The sequence below is a fragment of the Macaca mulatta genome, chromosome 4 (assembly GCF_049350105.2).
Source record: "Macaca mulatta isolate MMU2019108-1 chromosome 4, T2T-MMU8v2.0, whole genome shotgun sequence".
Taxonomy (NCBI): Eukaryota; Metazoa; Chordata; class Mammalia; order Primates; family Cercopithecidae; genus Macaca; species Macaca mulatta.
Window position 1 is genome coordinate 27,235,366 of NC_133409.1, and position 17,780 is coordinate 27,253,145.

Here is a 17,780-nt window from a genome sequence, read left to right on the forward strand (position 1 = left end):
TGCTCTGGAAGCTTTGTCTCAGGGGTGTACCCCTCTGTGTGAGGTGTGAGGTGTTGGTCTGCACCTAGTGGGGGATGTCTCCCAGTTAGGCTACTCAGGAGTCAGGGACCCACTTGAGCAGGCAGTCTGTCCGTTCTCAGATCTCAACCTCCATGCTGGGATATCCACTGCTCTCTTCAAAGCTGTCTGACAGGACAAAGAAATGAACAAAGCCTCCAAGAAATATGGGATTATGTGAAAAAACCAAAATCTATGTCTGATTGGGGTGCCTGAAAGTGAGGGGGAAAATGGAACCAAGTTGGAAAACACTATTCAGGATATCATCCAGGAGAACTTCCCCAACTTAGTAAGGCAGGCCAACATTGAAATTCAGGAAATACAAAGAACACCACAAAGATACTGACAGCTTTGAAGAGAGCAGTGGATCTGTCCTCTGCCAGAGACAGGCAGGCCTCCTTGAGCTGCGGTGGGCTCCACCCAGTTCGAGCTTCCTGGAGGCTTTGTTTACCTACTTAAGCCTCAGCAATGGTGGGTGCCCCTCCCCCAGCCTCGCTGCTGCCTTGCAGTTAGATCTCAGACTGCTGTGCTAGCAATGAGAGAGGTTCCGTGGGCGTGGGACCCTCTGGGCTGGGTGTGGGATATAATCTGCTGGTGTGTCATTTGCTAAGACCCTTGGTAAAGCACAGTATTAGGGTGGGAGTTACCCAATTTTCCAAGTGTTGTGTGTCTCAGTTCCCCTTGGCTAGGAAAAGGGATTCCCTTCCCCCTTGTGCTTCCCAGGTGAGGCGATGCCTCTCCCTGCTTCAGCTCTCGCTGTTCGGGCTGCACCAGCTGACCAGCACCGATCGTCCGACACTCCCCAGTGAGATGAACCCGTACCTCAGTTGAAAATGCAGAAATCACCCATCTTCTGTGTTTCTCACGCTGGGAGCTGGAGGCTGGAGCTGTTCCTATTCGGCCATCTTGCTCCTGACTTGAACCTTATTGATTCTTAAAAGTAAGGATCTTAAGGATTTTAAAAACAATGACGAATTTACATCATTTCAGTTACTTATAGCACTAAAATCTATTTTTGGCAATCTGTTTGTTCCTATTTTATCTTAAAGTTTCTGAAGACAATTTTGAAACTATCCCATTCTCCTGAAAGCTAAAATTCACTTTTAATTTTAAATTGTTTTATTACAAAATGTTAGAAAGGACAGTTTCTTTCCTTCTCTTTTTGTTTTTGTTTTTGTTTTGTTTTGTTTTTTGACAGAGTCTTGCTCTGTCACCCAGGCTAGAGTGTAGTGGCATGATCTCGGCTCACTGCAACCTCAGCCTCCTGGGTTCAAGCGATTCTTCTGCCTCAGCCTCCCGAGTAGCTGGGACTACAGGTGTGTGCCACCATGCCAGGCTAATTTTTGTATTTGTAGTAGAGACGGGGTTACATCATACTGGCCAGGCTGGTCTTGAACTCCTGACCTTGTGATCCGCCCCCCTCGGCCTCCCAAAGTGCTGGAATTATAGGCTTGAGTCACAGTGCCCAGTCAAAAGGACATAGTTTCAATATTTTAAAATATAAGACTAGAAAAATTTACCAGGAATCTTTATAATTACGATATTATGTTTTACTAAATAGGGGTAATATTGTGAATACTAAAAGAAAATGTTTATATGGTGTCTAAATAAATGTGAGAAAGCATTATTTCTTAACTTTCAAACTTGAGCATCCTAGCAAGCAAGACAGAATTGTATATAAGGAATAAACCAACAGCCTTCACTGGGCCTTGTCTGCCAAGTTGTTTTTCTAAGTCAGCCATTTCTAATTTTCCTTACTTTATTCAAATCTCCAACTTCTCCCGTAATTCATCCTAGATCTTCCATTTTATTATCAGCACATGATCATACCTCCTACCTACAAGGAAAGTTCAAGCCATGAGACAGGTACTGCAATTCCCCATACGGAATCTAGAAACCTGCTTTTATCCGTGCTCATTCTTTCCTCTTCATCACCTATAAAATAAGGATGGTGCCTCTCCTTTTATCTAAGGCCAGTATCTAAACCATGCACTGGAGCCCCTCTTCTGCTGTCTTACCAGAAATTGTCCCTTAGTTATTTATTGTATTCTCCCCTTGCTTCCTTTTTCCATCAGTATCATAAACAGTCTCAATTCACTCTCATCTTTAAAACCTGCCTTCAATCCCCTCTGGCTACTGACCTTCTCTTCACAGCAAAATTTCTCAAGAGCATGGTTTACATTTCCTGCTTCCCTTTCTTAATCACTTTCATCGTTTTTAGAACTCTGAGTTCTATTTCCAGCCACTCCTTCATATCAAATGTTCTGTAATCAGTGCACTCCACATTGCTAAACCCAGTAGACATTTTTCAGTTTCATCATGCTTGAGCTTTCAACAGTAATCAACGGTGAGCTGTTTTGCTCACCATTCCTTCTGGAAATAATTTCCTCTATAGCTGTATCTAGATATAACTTTTCCTCTATATCTATATCTAGATATAAGCTAGCTGAATGTGAGTCCAGGACTGAGATACATTCAGCTAGTGCTATTCTCCAAAGACAACTCCTCCACCAAGCTGGTATTTGAAGGCAAAAAAAAAGAAAAAAAAAGGCATTTATTTTGAGTTTTGAGTGTTTTACTTTACCCACCAGGCTCCTCTCATTAATCAAAAATATTTAAGTTCAGTCAAAGTTTAATGAAATCTAACTGAGTAAACATAAAAAAGGTGAGAAAGATTACTCGGCCCCTCACCATCACTCTATTCTGGCACATAGAACATGATCATGTATGACAGGGGTTTGTATGAGAACCATCCCTCCTTTTACCGTTAGGATAAAGTGATAACATTGTACCAAGCATTACTGCTCCTAAAATTAACTCTTGCTTCAACCTAAAGCTTCCATACGTTCCCTTATACCAATTCCATTTGGCATTTTCTGTCAGATATTTAAACATGAAATATATAGCATCTTCACCAATTCCATAATTAATAATTAAAAACTAAAAATTATTTGAACACATGTAGATATCCTCGTAAACTCAAATTGAGTTAGGGTGAGGCCTGATATACCTAAAGCAGTAGCATGCTGTTTTCTTTTCATGCCCTTAAATTTCATCTCTCTTAATGTTCTTTTTCCTGCATATAAACAAACTTGTGGCCAAAGAGTATGATTTCACAGGTAATTTTTTGAGGCTTTTCAGTGTTCAAAAAAAATGGCAAGATAAAAATAGGAAGTTAAACTTATTATCCTGAAGTCAAATCATACAAGTAGAACAAAGGTCAGAAAAATTATTGGAAACTTTATTGGAAGCAAAGCAAGGCACTGTATGGGTGAAAGTCAATGAGAAAAAGGAAAGAAAACTCAAGTAGTCATGAGTTTATATTTTAACATAATCTTTGACTTACCAGGCATACTACTGAGTCTTTATTTAATTAAATATCTTAAGTACACAATTTGAAAAAATAGCCTTATCCTTTGAATAGTGGAATATGTTTCCTAAGGTGTTCTGGTCTGTTGGAAGAAGGAAGATAATATGCTCATATTTAGCTATAAAAGGCAATGGAATATTTTTGGTATTAATAGATTCTGAAAGGTGATTCAAATGTGGTATCAATTATTAACATCTTTAGGCTATTATTTTGTTTTCTCCTTTTTTTGGTTCTTCTTTGAGGGACAGACTTTTAAAGTATATCAAAAAGGTGTTCATTTTAATGCATCCTGCATAAAATTTAAGATAGCTATCCAATGCAAATTCATATTCTCAGTCTGCTCAGGCTACCATAACAAAATACCATAGACTTAATGGCTTAAACAAGAGAAATTTATTTTTTCACAGTTCTGGGAGCTGGAGAGTCTAAGATGATGGTCCAACAGGGTTCTGTTTTGGTGAGAGCTTTCTTCCTGATTTTAGAGTTACCTTCTCACTGTGTTCTCAGATGGTGGAGAGAAAGAAAGAGTGACCTTTCTTTCTCTTCTTTTAAAACCACAGTCCTATGAAATTAGGGTCCTACTCTTATGACCTACTTTAACCTTAATTACCTCCTAAAGACTCTATCTCCAAATGCAGTTACAATCAGGGAGATGGACTTCAACATGTGAATTTTGGGGAAACACGGTTCAGCCCATAGCATTAATAAATCAATTAAGTATGCTTAAATTATCTTTACTATTATACAATACTATTTTCTACTGATGTTTCTTGATCCAAGTAAAAATTTGGTAAGTAAATTAGTGTCTTAATTGAAGAAGATGAAGACTGGATTTGCGCAGTCTTGCTGTTGATCTCCAGGATTGAGAAGCAGGTGTTAGTAATTTCTTTTTTTAAGTCTGAAGGGTTTGTTCCTGAATGTTTGAGGCCATGACCATTAGTTAACAGGTCATCAGTAATATACTTATAAGGTGTTCACACAAAAAAGTGAAAGTCAAAATATATTTTCTTTTCCTCTACTGTGTTTTTAATTCAAGGTTTAAATCTCTATGTCATAAAAAAAACCCTATTGAGTTTATCAGGATTTTACTGTAACAACTTGAGTCAGTACTCTCCATCATAAAGTCACATTGGGATTATGGAGGTGCCAGCCATCATTAAAGCCACAGAGTCAACTAATGACCTGGCAGAAAGCATATTATGAAATTATTTTTGTCAAATTCACTATAAAACAAGACCAATAAAAAAAGAATTTATGTTCCTTTTCTGACTTCTTACTTTGACTTTTACATTCTCCTTTTGAGTCTTGCAACTAGAACTGATCAATCTTTAATAATTTTTGATAATCTTTAAGTATTTTCTAAAATATTTAAAACTAAGAGCAACTATTTTTCCAGGTTTGGTATCTATTTTCTGGAAGCATCAGATACAAGTAGGTAATAAACCTGGCCTTTCTGTCTTCTATGTTCCAATCCCTGAACAAATTCATAAAGCAAACTGTAGTTTTCATGAGTAAATAATCTGTGACATATTTGAAGATGCAGGTGAAAGAGCTAAAAACCCATTGTGGGTGCCGTATTCCATTTGTGCTGCTGTAACAACATACCTGAAATTGGGCAATTTATTTTTTTAAAAAACTGAAATATATTTTTTACAGTTCTAGAGGCTGGAAAATACAAGATCAAGGCACAATATCTGGTGTTTGGTTGTAGGTCTTTCTGCATCCTCACATGGTGGAAGGCAGAAGGGCAAAAAAAGGAATGGATGCCATAAACTCACTTGGTAGAACAGCAGAAGAGAAGAAACCCACATCACTGTCTTTTTTATAATGTCATTAATCAAGTTCTGAGGACAAAGTCCCTCATGGCCCAAACATCTCCCAAAAGACCCCACCTTCTAATACTGTTGCATTAATGGTTAAGTTTTCAACACATAAGTTTGGGAGGGAACATATTCAGATTATAGCAGTGGGACATCCAATATGAAAGTACAAATATTTTACCAGTTAAGAATACAGTCTTCACTGAGGACCTAACCAGGTAAAAGTTAAATTTTAAGCATTATTTATAAAAACATTATTTGTTATTTTTTAAAACTGCTGTTGATTGTCTATAAAAATGAAGAGCAAGTATGAAATATTTAATCAAATCCCACAGTTGGCAAGCCAAATTGCATTCTTTCCAGTGTTCTAACTGATTTTTTGAAAACAATATCAGAAAAAAATTACAATATTTGATTTAGTTTTTAATTTTCCTGCAGTCACACGACTTCTGAGGGTACATTAAGAATCATTGCCATTGTCAAATGGAGGGAGAGGTAAAACGCTTGGTAGATCAGTCCTGTCTAATTATTATAGCTGTTTCAACCATCTGACAGAGGATGGCCAATAGGAAGAGTAAAAAAGGAAAGACACGGAAAAAGTCAGAAAGTCAAAACTATCTTCATAGAAAGAAATCCAGTGTCAATCTGTTATTTCCCTATTGATGGATTGAGTATAAATTCTATGAAATCTCTCTTCAGTTGGTTTGGTTTTGCTTCATTTTGTTCCTGGCTCCCATGGGTATAGTCCACACTGTGCTACTGAGCACCTTCTCCTAAACACATAGCCTCCTCCTGCTAGTCCTCTCTCCCAGGAATTCCCTTTCCTCCTCCCCTTCTGGATAGTGGCCCTGTGCTGCTGTCTCTGGAAGTATCCTGCTCTGAGGGACATCCCCTCTCAGGCAACCCTGTCCAACTGCCACCTAATAAAGCTTATTGTTACATAACTGCCATCTCATGGTCCTGTCTTTTCCTTGAGTTGCAGCCAGAATGCTGAAATTCATCAGTCTCCTTAAGTACATCATGGATTAACGACAATTTCAGAAATGAAATTATGGTTATATCTGGCTCACCAATAAAAGAAAGAAAAAAGCAATGTAAAAACCAGATGGTAATATATGTGATCTATTAAATTATAAATCCGTGTTTAATAGATCAGAAATGAAAAAAAATAAAAGCATTATTATAGCTGATTAATTTGATCTTAACCAATTAAGAAGAAAATACAGAAGAATAGACACTATGATGACTATATTTATTGTAGTACAAATTTTTAAAATTTGGGGAGATTTCTATTTCCCTGTGATAAAGTAGCAAACAATAAGAAAATTATGCAGATGGCAAATCTGTTCTGTGAAGGTTCATTTTGTAAATATCTTAGGCTTTTCAAGCTGTATAGTCAGCTCCTTGGCTTCTTTCTCCTCCCCCCCTTCTTCTTTCATCTTGTTTTTCTTTCTTAGTAACCCTTTAAAAATGTAAAAGGCATTCTAAGCTCACTGGTCATACAAAAACAGGCCACAGATTAAATGAAGCTATTACTTTAGTTTGACAACCTCTGAAACAGATAAACAAAATAAGGTTAGTGTCTTTATGATTTTTCAATATACTATAAGCTCACTACTCATTTTCTGTTTTCATGCCTTTGAATTTGCCCTTTTCTTCACCTGAATTGCCTTATCTCTCTTCCGTGGCTAGTTCAAGTCACAATTGCTTTAAGACAAAATTTCCATTTTACTTCCTCCAAGACACTTATTGAACAGAAAGTGAAACTAATATTTCTATTATGAATATAACTATAGAAGTCTATGAATACCACATAATTTACTATCTGCAAACAGAACTTCAGGAACCAATATTCACTTGCCACTTGTACAACTTCAGTATGGGTTTTTTACTGATAATGTTTCAATATTATTCTTTTAACGTGATGCTTACTACTTTTTACGTCTTAAATTATGTGAGCAATATAAACCATATTGCACTGTTTTCCTGTTGATATACATTCTACTAAGTTAATACATTTGTTCTGTTATCTGGCTGCCTTGAAACAACTATACACTCAGGGTGATTCTTCATCTGCTTAAGATACAAAAAGAAAAAAAAAGAAAAAAAACAAGAGAATGTTACTCCCATCCTAACAACAAGAAAAACTCAAATAATCTACAAAATTATACATATTCTCTAGCCCATAGGCAAGCTGAGTTTGTAAGGCAAACAAATGAACTGAATTCCAAAAACATGACAAGCCCTCTGAGGAGAAGCAGAACACGTACCTTTGCCAAGGCATGGGAGGAAGAGCTGATGACCACAGAAGTAGGTAAAAGTAAATCACATTACATTTTGACAAATTTTTAAAGGCTGATATTGACTACCATATCAGTTCAGAAAAGCTGAAAGTCCTAGAAATAAGAGAAGTTTGCACTCACTCTCAAGTTTTTTTTCCATGAGCCGATTTCATAAAAATTTAAGGTCCACACAGGAGACTGGGGAGAGCTCCCTTAGTTACACAGGTATGAAAGCGGTGATCAGCTACCCCTGAGGAACAGGTACAAAACTCCCATGTACTTTCTCAGACCCTTCACTTATAAAAAGAAAAGGCATTAAGTTGCTGGAGTAGAGGCAGGAAGTGATACTGCCCCTAGGGTCCAGGCAAAACTCCTATGCTTCTAACAGGAGTAGAAGCATAACCCATTTGCCTCTGGAGAATGAATAAGAATCCCTCTTGTTTTCAGAACATAAGCATATAGCCACTGTTTATGGTGGATGGGTAGAAAGGGAAGAAGCAAAATCTTCCTGTTCCTGAAAGAGGGGCAGGTAACCTCTTGAATTCAAGATCTTACACAGATAGAAAGCAGAGGTCTATTACAAAAAGGAAAACACAGAAAGCACTCTCCCATCCAAGATCCTCCAAAAATACAAGGTAGCATTTAGCTGGCATGAGAAAAAAGGCCAGGTCTTTGAAAACTCCACAACCATGTCCCAGGAGCAGAGAATACACTTGAAAATGAAACTACACCAAGATAATAGAGGATCCTCTTTCTCTAACATGAGTGACACAGAGGAGCAATCTATGTGTGTGGAGGGGTAAGAACATGAAGAGACATTCACTCCATGGTGCAGGTGTAGAGGAACTGCAGAAAGCTGGAGGTGGAGCAGAAGCACTGAGAAAACCGTCTAGCACTCCAGCCCTCACACCCAGCACAGGATAACATCCCACCACTATAAGAATTTAAAGGGAGTGATGTAATACAGGTTAAAATAGCAACAACCAAATCCATCTCAAATACTGACAAGACTGACAAAATCATCCATACTAACAAACTGACAAAAGAGATGTGCTGAATTCTGAAAGTAAATAGATTTTCCCTCAGACTCTAGTATTGTTCTATACACAATATCTGGCATTCAGTCAAAAATTACAAGACACACAAAAAAGCAAAGAAAAAACTCACTGTCAAAAGATAAACCAATCAGTATCAGACTCACAGGTGATCCATATGTTGGCTCTATCTGACAAGTTTACAATAACTCTAAATAGCATGTTACCAGATCTTGTAGAAAAAGTGGTCAAGAGCAGGCAGAAAATTTCAGCAGCCACGTCAAATCTATAAAACAAGTGTCAAATAAAAATGCTAGAAATAAAAACAGCACAATGTCAGAGGTGAAGATATTCTTATCAACACACCTAACCAAGCTGAGGGGGAAAAATCAGTAAACTTGAAGACAGATCAGTGTAAATTATCCAACCCAATATAGAAAGAAAAAAAGATAGCAGATAGAACAACGAATAGGTGAAAGACAGTATCAAATGCACTAATATACATGGAATTTGAGTCCCAGAAGAAGAATAAAGAGAAAACTGTATATAAGAAATATTTGAAGACAAACCAGTATTACATAGAGAAACAAACAATTGTAGCTCACTTCTCATCAAAATCTATACACATCAAAGGATGTCAATTTCAAAGTACTAATAGGGCAAAAAAGTCTCTTCAGAAGTCTATGCCCAGTTTAAAAAGAAAAAAAACTTTTAAAAGTTAAAGTAAAATACAGATTTTATTTTGCAAACAAAAACAGAGAGAATTTATTGCCAGCAGATCTGCACTACAAAAAATGTTAAAAGAATGTCTTTAGTCAGTAGGAGCATAGTAGAAGATAGAAATTTAAATTTACACAGGAAAATGAAGAGTGCCAGAAATGGTTAAAAAAGAGGGTACATACAAAAGATTTGTCTTGTCATTATTAATTACTTTAAAAAGATAAACTGCTGTCAAAATCAAAAATAGTAATAATGTATTACGATTATATAAAGGCTCATATATATGCACAAGTAAAATACATGACAATGGTAGCATCAATAATGAAATGGAGGAAGTGGAATAACTATATTTGAAGTATGATAAATTGAGATGTACATGGCAAATTCTAGATCAACCATTAGTAAAAGATGTAGAACTAGTAAGCTAATGGAGGAAGTAAAATGAAATAAACATAATTGAGTAGTCAAAAAATGAGCAGTTAAAGAAGGACAAGAGAGACAAACTGATGGGACAACAGAGAACAAATAGGAAAATTGTAGATATACAACAATTATATTGTGAAACTAATAATTACATTAAATGCAAATGGTCTAAATATTTCAATTAAAAGGCAGGATTGTCAGGTTAGAAGAAAAATAGCCAACTATATATTATCTACAATAAATATCTTTGACTATAGAGATAAATAAGTGAGAAGTAAACAGAAGATAAAGATATATCATGTAGCACTAATCAAAAAAATGTTGGAATGATTATACTCTAAAAGTAAACCAGAATGAAAAATATTGTCTGAGAAAAGAAAGATATTACATAATAATATAGAGGTCAGTTCATCAAAAATACATATTAATTTTAATGTACATCCAACAACTGAGCTCTCAAATATAAAATTAAAAATTGATAACCTTTTTAAAAGAAAAAGACAAATTTATAGTTGAACTTCGACATTTCTCTTTGAATAATTGTTAAAGAGAGATATCAATAAGATATAGAAAACTGAAACAACATAATCAATCAACTTGATCTACTTGAAATTTATACAACACTCCTTCTTAAAACAGAACATACAATCTTTTCAAATGGGCATGGAACATCCACAAATGGACATAAAGCAAAACAAACTTCAACAATTTGAAGGCATTTAGGTCATGCAAATGGTGTTTTATGATCACAATGGAATTAAACTAGAATCAATATCAAAAAGATACATATAAATTCCACAAGTGTTTCTAATTTAAATCATGTTTCTAGTAACCATGGATCAATGAAAAAAATCATAAAAGGAATTATATTTTTCATTGAGTAAAAAAGAAAACACAATATATCAAAATTGTTGAAATGTAGCTAATCAAGGCCTAGAGGGAATTGTCTAGCATTAAATACTTAATTAGAAAAGAATAAAGGTGTTCTTTTCTAATTAAAAGGCAGGATTGTCAGGTTAGAAGAAAAATAGCCAACTATATATAATCTACAATAAATATCTTTGACTATAGAGATAAATAAGTGAGAAGTAAACAGAAGATAAAGATATATCATGATTTATTTAAAGAATAAATCAGTGTTCTAAGCTTCCACCTGAAGAAGCTAAAATAGAAGACCAAATTAAACCCAAACTAGACAGAAGAAATAATGAAACAACACAAGATATATTTATAGGTTACCTATAGCAATGTAAAGTGGAATTTGGTGCAAATTATTTACTTTGTCCTCAAATATAAATTTTCCTTAAAATGATCACCAAATTGTTGAGAAGCAAAATAATATTGATGGGGATTTTTATACTGAAACCAAATTCACAAAATGGTAAATTTTCTAATACGATACATCTTTATGGAGGTGAAGGTTTGTCTTAAAGATTGCCTAGTCGGGCCGGGCGCGGTGGCTCAAGCCTGTAATCCCAGCACTTTGGGAGGCCGAGACGGGCGGATCACGAGGTCAGGAGATCGAGACCATCCTGGCTGACATGGTGAAACCCCGTCTCTACTTTAAAAATACAAAAAACTAGCCGGGCGAGGTGGCGGGCGCCTATAGTCCCAGCTACTCGGGAGGCTGAGGCAGGAGAATGGCGTGAACCCGGGAGGCGGAGCTTGCAGTGAGCTGAGATCCGGCCACTGCACTCCAGCCTGGGCGGCAGAGCGAGACTCTGTCTCAACAACAACAAAGAAAATAAATAATAAATAAATAAATAAATAAATAAATAAATAAAAGATTGCCTAGTCAACTTAGCATACAAGGTTAAAATTGCTCATTTCCTCTTGGAAAATAAACTTTTGTAACACTTTCATAGTATTTCAAATAATCCATGTTTTTTTTTCACACATAGATTAATTTTAGAATCTGACTTCTTCCAAAGAAAAACGAAAAGCTGTCTAATATTAAACCACTCATTTAATAGATTCTAAAATCTATGAAGGATGGGGCCATTTGGCAATTAAGAAGTAAATTATAATGAAAATCTTCAAACACTGCCAGGTGAGGTGGCTCATGCCTGAAATCTCAGCACTTTGGGAGGCTGAGGAGGGTGGATCATTCGAGGCCAGGAGTTTGAGACCAACCTGGCCAAAATGGCAAAACCTCTCCTCTACTAAAAATACAAAAAGTAGCCAGGCATAGTTTCTCATACCTGTAGTCCCAGCTACTCGATATTCTTATTCTGGGATTTTTATTACTTGACACATTAATAAATATAGTTGTAAGAATCTCATTCTCAATTCAGTGTGCATCCATGACGCAGGTATACATACTCTACTTTTTATTATTCATACGAATAATGGGCTTAATAAAGCTGACGTTTGTTAAACTTTGCTTATAAACAAGATGATTCATCGTTAGAGTCTCTACTTGCGAAACTTCTAAAATAGTAAACTTCAGGAGGCGGAAAAGAGAAAATAGGAGACACAGTAATCCAACCTTTCTGTTGAGTGCTGTGTTCACTGAAAATTAAAACTGGATACTTAATAAATGTCTCCTCCCAATAAAAAGCAACAAAAGAGATGCATAATGATTAAATTGAGGAATGACCAAAACGAAGTGCAGAAATCAAAGAATTTGAATTAAAAAGTATATTTGTGAGGAATACTAACTTAGAAATGATTATAATTTTACTGTTGTTACTGATTCAATCTAAATCCAACTCTTAAAATGCCACAGTTACCTGTTTCCAAGAAGGACAGTGTAGACAGTTTTCATACTGAGAAGCTTAAATCTAGTATTATAATAGCCAAATCTAATATTATCATGGGCAAAGCCACAAAAACACAAATGTCAAGTAAACCAGATAAACATTCTGCATTATCTCTTATTTTTTCCTGTGTATGGGATACCAAACTAATGTCCTCTTCAAGGAAATATTACGTTGCACTTACTCAAAAGCAATATACGAAAGGGTAATATATTTATCTTTTATAGCATGGTTTTCACATAACTTTTTTTCATATATTTAAAAATATTAAATATCTATAAATAACTTATCAAGTACCAACCCAGTCAAACATTTATAAATGTTAACTCATCTTCTGGCCTAAAATATTTTCATTCACTTATTATAATTAATTTATAAGTCAACACTCCTGGTTTTTAGTTTTGTTCCTGTTTTGTAAATCTTAGGACAGCTCATAGTGAAAAACAATAAAACTCTGACCTGACAGGAAAATGAACTTGAGTGCGTTTGTAGAATAGTCAAGAAGTCAGCTTGGCTAAAACAGATTAAATTAAAAGGAATTTATTATGTGATGGAAGTTCAGAGAGAGGACTGCTTAGAAGTGAATGATCAATAAAGTTAAATGCAGGAAGGAAACCAAAGAGAATAAAGTAGTAAAGGATGTTACTGGATCTAAAATTTTATTATGAAGAATATGCATGAGATAATTTCCTAAAGAGAAAACCACTTGAAAAGATGGTCATTTATTTGATCTGTGAAGGTAAGTTGTAGTTAATACTTATCAAACTGAGTGATTTACGATGGCAGCCTCATGCCATTGTCTAGTTGTTCCACTAAATAAAGCATGTCCTTTTTTTGTTTTTTAAAGAAAAAGCAGTTTAATAATTTTTAAAATTTTACTTTCAGATGCATATTTTTAGAATTAAGATTAGTTGAATACAGATATAAATATCCTACTATAGTCACTGTGGTTGGTGCAAAAGTAGTTGCGGTTTTGAAAGCAATGGCAAAAACTGCAACTACTTTTGCACCAACCCAATAGTATGGCAATTTCCTAATTTCTAATTCAATTCTTCTTGCTGTATCTTAAGCAATTTTTTATTGTGATCAATTTTTCTGAAATTATTCTGACTGATATTTATATTTTTAATAAAAGTAGCTTGTTATTTTATCTAATTATATAAAGAATATTTACCCAACATTAAAATCTCAAAAAAACACACAATTATCTAAAAAGTAAAAGTCACCCAAATTTTACACCCTGTTACTAATATTTTGGTGTCTCTCATGCATTTCTTTATCATTTTTCAATTTTGTTTAATAATTTCTTGGTGTTGTCATTTATATGGATCTGGATATTAAATATTGTGTCTGTAGTAGAATTCACTACATGGTTAACACAATATGATGTTCATATCAATCTTCTGCATTTAAAAAAGGCAGCTGATGATCTGGGTGTGACTCCTTCCATATCTAGTCATGTGACTAGAACGGCAGTAGCATCCAAGAGTCATTTCCTGCTGTATATGTAATATCTGTAATCATTTAAGGGTTCTAGGTAACAGTTTTCTGCTTCATCTCAGGTGATGGTTACTTAAAGGAGAGTGAAAAAAGTGAAGACATCTTCTGATGGTAGAGTAAGACAATAATATATTTTGTAGAACTAAACTTACTGAGTCATATGATCATGTGATCATGCTCAAGATTTTTTGTGTGTTTTACCTAACAATATATTTTGTTCATTTATCCAACACATATTTAAAGTCTACTTTAAAAATAAAAACAAAACAAAATTTTGCTGCTCAATAGGTGAAATAATCTCAAAATATTATAAGTAACTCTAAAATCTATATGCATTGAGGAATTGTCCAGAATAAAGGTTCATCTCACTTCAAACTGTTGCCCAAATAATAAGCCGTGACCTAGTATAATGTCATATTTACATATACGTGATTAGATTACCTAAGAAACTAATCAATTATTGCTTAATAAATGAATATTTTTATTCTATTAAAAGTAGAAATGATAGAGTAAAAGAAAAATTGACATCTATTGGGCACTTCTACGTAGCTTATCTCACTTAACCCTCAGTACTACCTTCCCAGAGAAGTAGTAGAGCTCTCATTTTATAAATAAGAAAATAAATATTTGACCAAAGGCACACAACTAAGTCTATGACAAAAGAAAGATTTAAACCAACATCCATATAACACAAAGCCTCATATTTCTATTATTCCATATAAGTTCGCAGATGAAAAAAAAGTATATTAAGCATGTTAGAAACTCTTCCTTTAGTCTAGTGACAAGTCTCTACAGACTGCTATGCTGTAATGTATATGAGGAATGAAGAGCTATTTTGGTTTTTCAATGACTCCCAAGGATTGGATATATCAGCCAAGGGGTAGTCAGTAGATCTTTAAAGTAACTTAAGTAATTATATCAACTACATAAACACCTTGTAAAGTCATTTTTCAAAGTTAATAAAGAAGTTCTGCTTTCTATTTGAAAGTTTTAAATAGCTAAAGGCAATGTCATAAATACAGAAGCTAAATCTATATTTTGTATAAAGTAAAAGAAACTAAAAGCTGTGTGGCTTTTATTGGCTATTTCTACTCACTAGGGGAAGAGAAGTTAAAAATTATGAAGAAAGCGTCAGTACCTTCATTAAAGACTTGTAACATGTCAGCAATTTTAGCTTTATCTCATTGAATCTTCACAAAAATCCTCTACTATATGAAGAAATAAAAGTTTAAAGTAGATACCACACTCCAGCACCCACAGGCTGAATCCCAGACAAAGAGGTATTGTTTTAAATATTTTAATTATTTGCCAACATTTAAAACCAGGGCATTGAAGACAGAAATGGATATATGTACCTACTCTTGAAAGATCTAACATTGAGCATGAAAACAAATACTTTAGATCACCAAATCCTTGGCCTGCCAACTTCACTCATTTCACTTTTAACAAATCACTGTAGGTATTTAAGTTTATGATCCCTGGCTTAATTTATGGTCCAAAGTTATATTGGTAGGAAGTGACAAGGTTGAAATACTAAGCCACATCTGCTTCTGTCCAAGGGTCATGCTCTCGTTTATGGCTTTCAATAAGGTCATAATGTACAGAGAAGATTTACATTGAAATTTTCCATAAGTTATTCTTATCTCTCCACTGCCTTTTAGGAATCTCCATTGTATGCAACATTTTCCTAAATACCAAATATTTTATCTCAACCATCTTGATTTTCAGCTGAATTATTCACTTTTCCCATGTATTGTGTATAAACTCAAGTCAAAATAAAAGTGGAAAATTATAAGCTAATATCAATATTTTTATACATCTTTTAGGTATGTCATAATAATTCTAAGAAATGCTCAGGTAACACTGAAAATCCTTTTTTAATTTCAGTGAAAATTGCAAATAATCTTTGCACACAGATTTCCCTCTTATATCAATATAATGAACCAAATCCTTATAGTGCTTAAAATTTGGGTTAAAATTGACTTCATTTGCTGTGTGTCTTCCCCAAGCACCTTTATGATTTAAGAGAACTTCCAAAGGTACCCACAGATAATATCTAAGTAACTGACATCATGGAGAAATAACATAATATGCATACACTAACATTGAATGTATGGGCATAAGTGCAAATAATACAATATTCTTTCCTTTTCTTTTCTTTTCTTTTCTTTCCTTTTCTTTTCTTTTCTTTTCTTTTCTTTTCTTTCTTTCTTTCTTTCTTTCTCTCTCTCTCTCTCTCTCCTTCCTTCCTTCCTTCCTTCCTTCCTTCCTTCCTTCCTTCCTTCCTTCTTTCCTTCCCTTTTTTTTTTTTCTTGACAGAGTCTAGCTCTATCACCGGGCTGGAGTGCAGTGGCACGATCTCTGCTCACTGCAACCTCCAACTCCTGGGTTCAAGTGATTCTCCTGCCTCAGCCTCCTGAGGAGCTGGGATTACAGGCACGTGCCCCCACGCCCAGCTAATTTTTGTATTTTTAGTAGAGACGGGGTTTCACCATGTTGACCAGGTGATCTCGATATACTGACCTCGTGATCCACCCACCTTGGCCTCCTAAGTGTTGGGATTACAGGTGTGAGCCATCACGCCCGGCCAGGGGTATGATTTTCATACAATCATAAGTACAGAGATATGCCCTTCAGCTTAAAGAGGGTAACTTTGTCAAGATGGGAAGCTTAAAGACATGCACATCAAATAACCTATAAACTGCATTATTATTGAAGCACTTTGAAAGAACTGGCCTCATTATGAGCCACAGCATATTTTTTTAAGACATCTGCAAACAAACTTGTTTTGGCTACTATTTAAATATAGATGATCCAAGAAAACAAATGAAAAAGTTACTTCGTTTGGCATTAAGTGTTCTATACCCCCTATGAGCACACTGTTATTAAAATAAACCCCAGATGGCTGGCTTTGCATTTTTGTATTTTTATGCTGGCAAACATATATCGTCTTGTGCTTCAATATATTAAAACCATCTTATTACTAAGAAAAACTACTAGTTTACAAAACAAACAAAATATAATCAAATCACCTGGTCATGAAAAGTAATTAAAAAATAATTACTCTTGACCTCACTGAGAGGCAAACCTCACCATGTTGAAATATAATTGTATGCAGTAAATAATAATATTGCCCTCTTAAATATGTTTTAGAAAATCAAAGGTTGGGGTTTAGTAAAATATCTCCATACTAAAATTACGTTAACATTTTAAAAATAATTTCAGGAAACAACATAAGACCAGGAATTTTTAATATACTCCATCATAAAAGAAATGAAGTTTTCACCAAAGAAAAATAAGTTTTCACCAAAATTTCATTAGTCTCATCCAACAAAGTTAAAACATTGCTAATTATGAGAGAAATGGAAATTAAAATTAAACCACAATAAGACATCGTCTTACATCAGTCAGAATGGCTACTATTAACAAGTCAAAAACAATAGATGTTGGCATGGATGTGGAGGAAAGGAAACTCTCATACAATTGGTGGGAATGTAAATTAGTTCAACCTCTGTGGAAAACAATATGATGATTTTTCAAAGAACTAAAGATAGAACTACCATTTGACCCAGCAATCCCATGACTTGGTATATACTTAAAGGAAAAGAAATCATTATTTTAAAAAAGACACCTGCACTTGTACGTTCATAACAGCAATATTCGTATGTCAAAGTCATGGAACCAACTAACCAACTTCAGTGTCCATCAGTGATTGACTGGATAAAGAAAATGTGGTAAATATACAGCATGGAATGCTGTGGTGTATTCCATGCTGTGTATGTACCACATTTAAAAAAACATAAAGAAGAATAAAA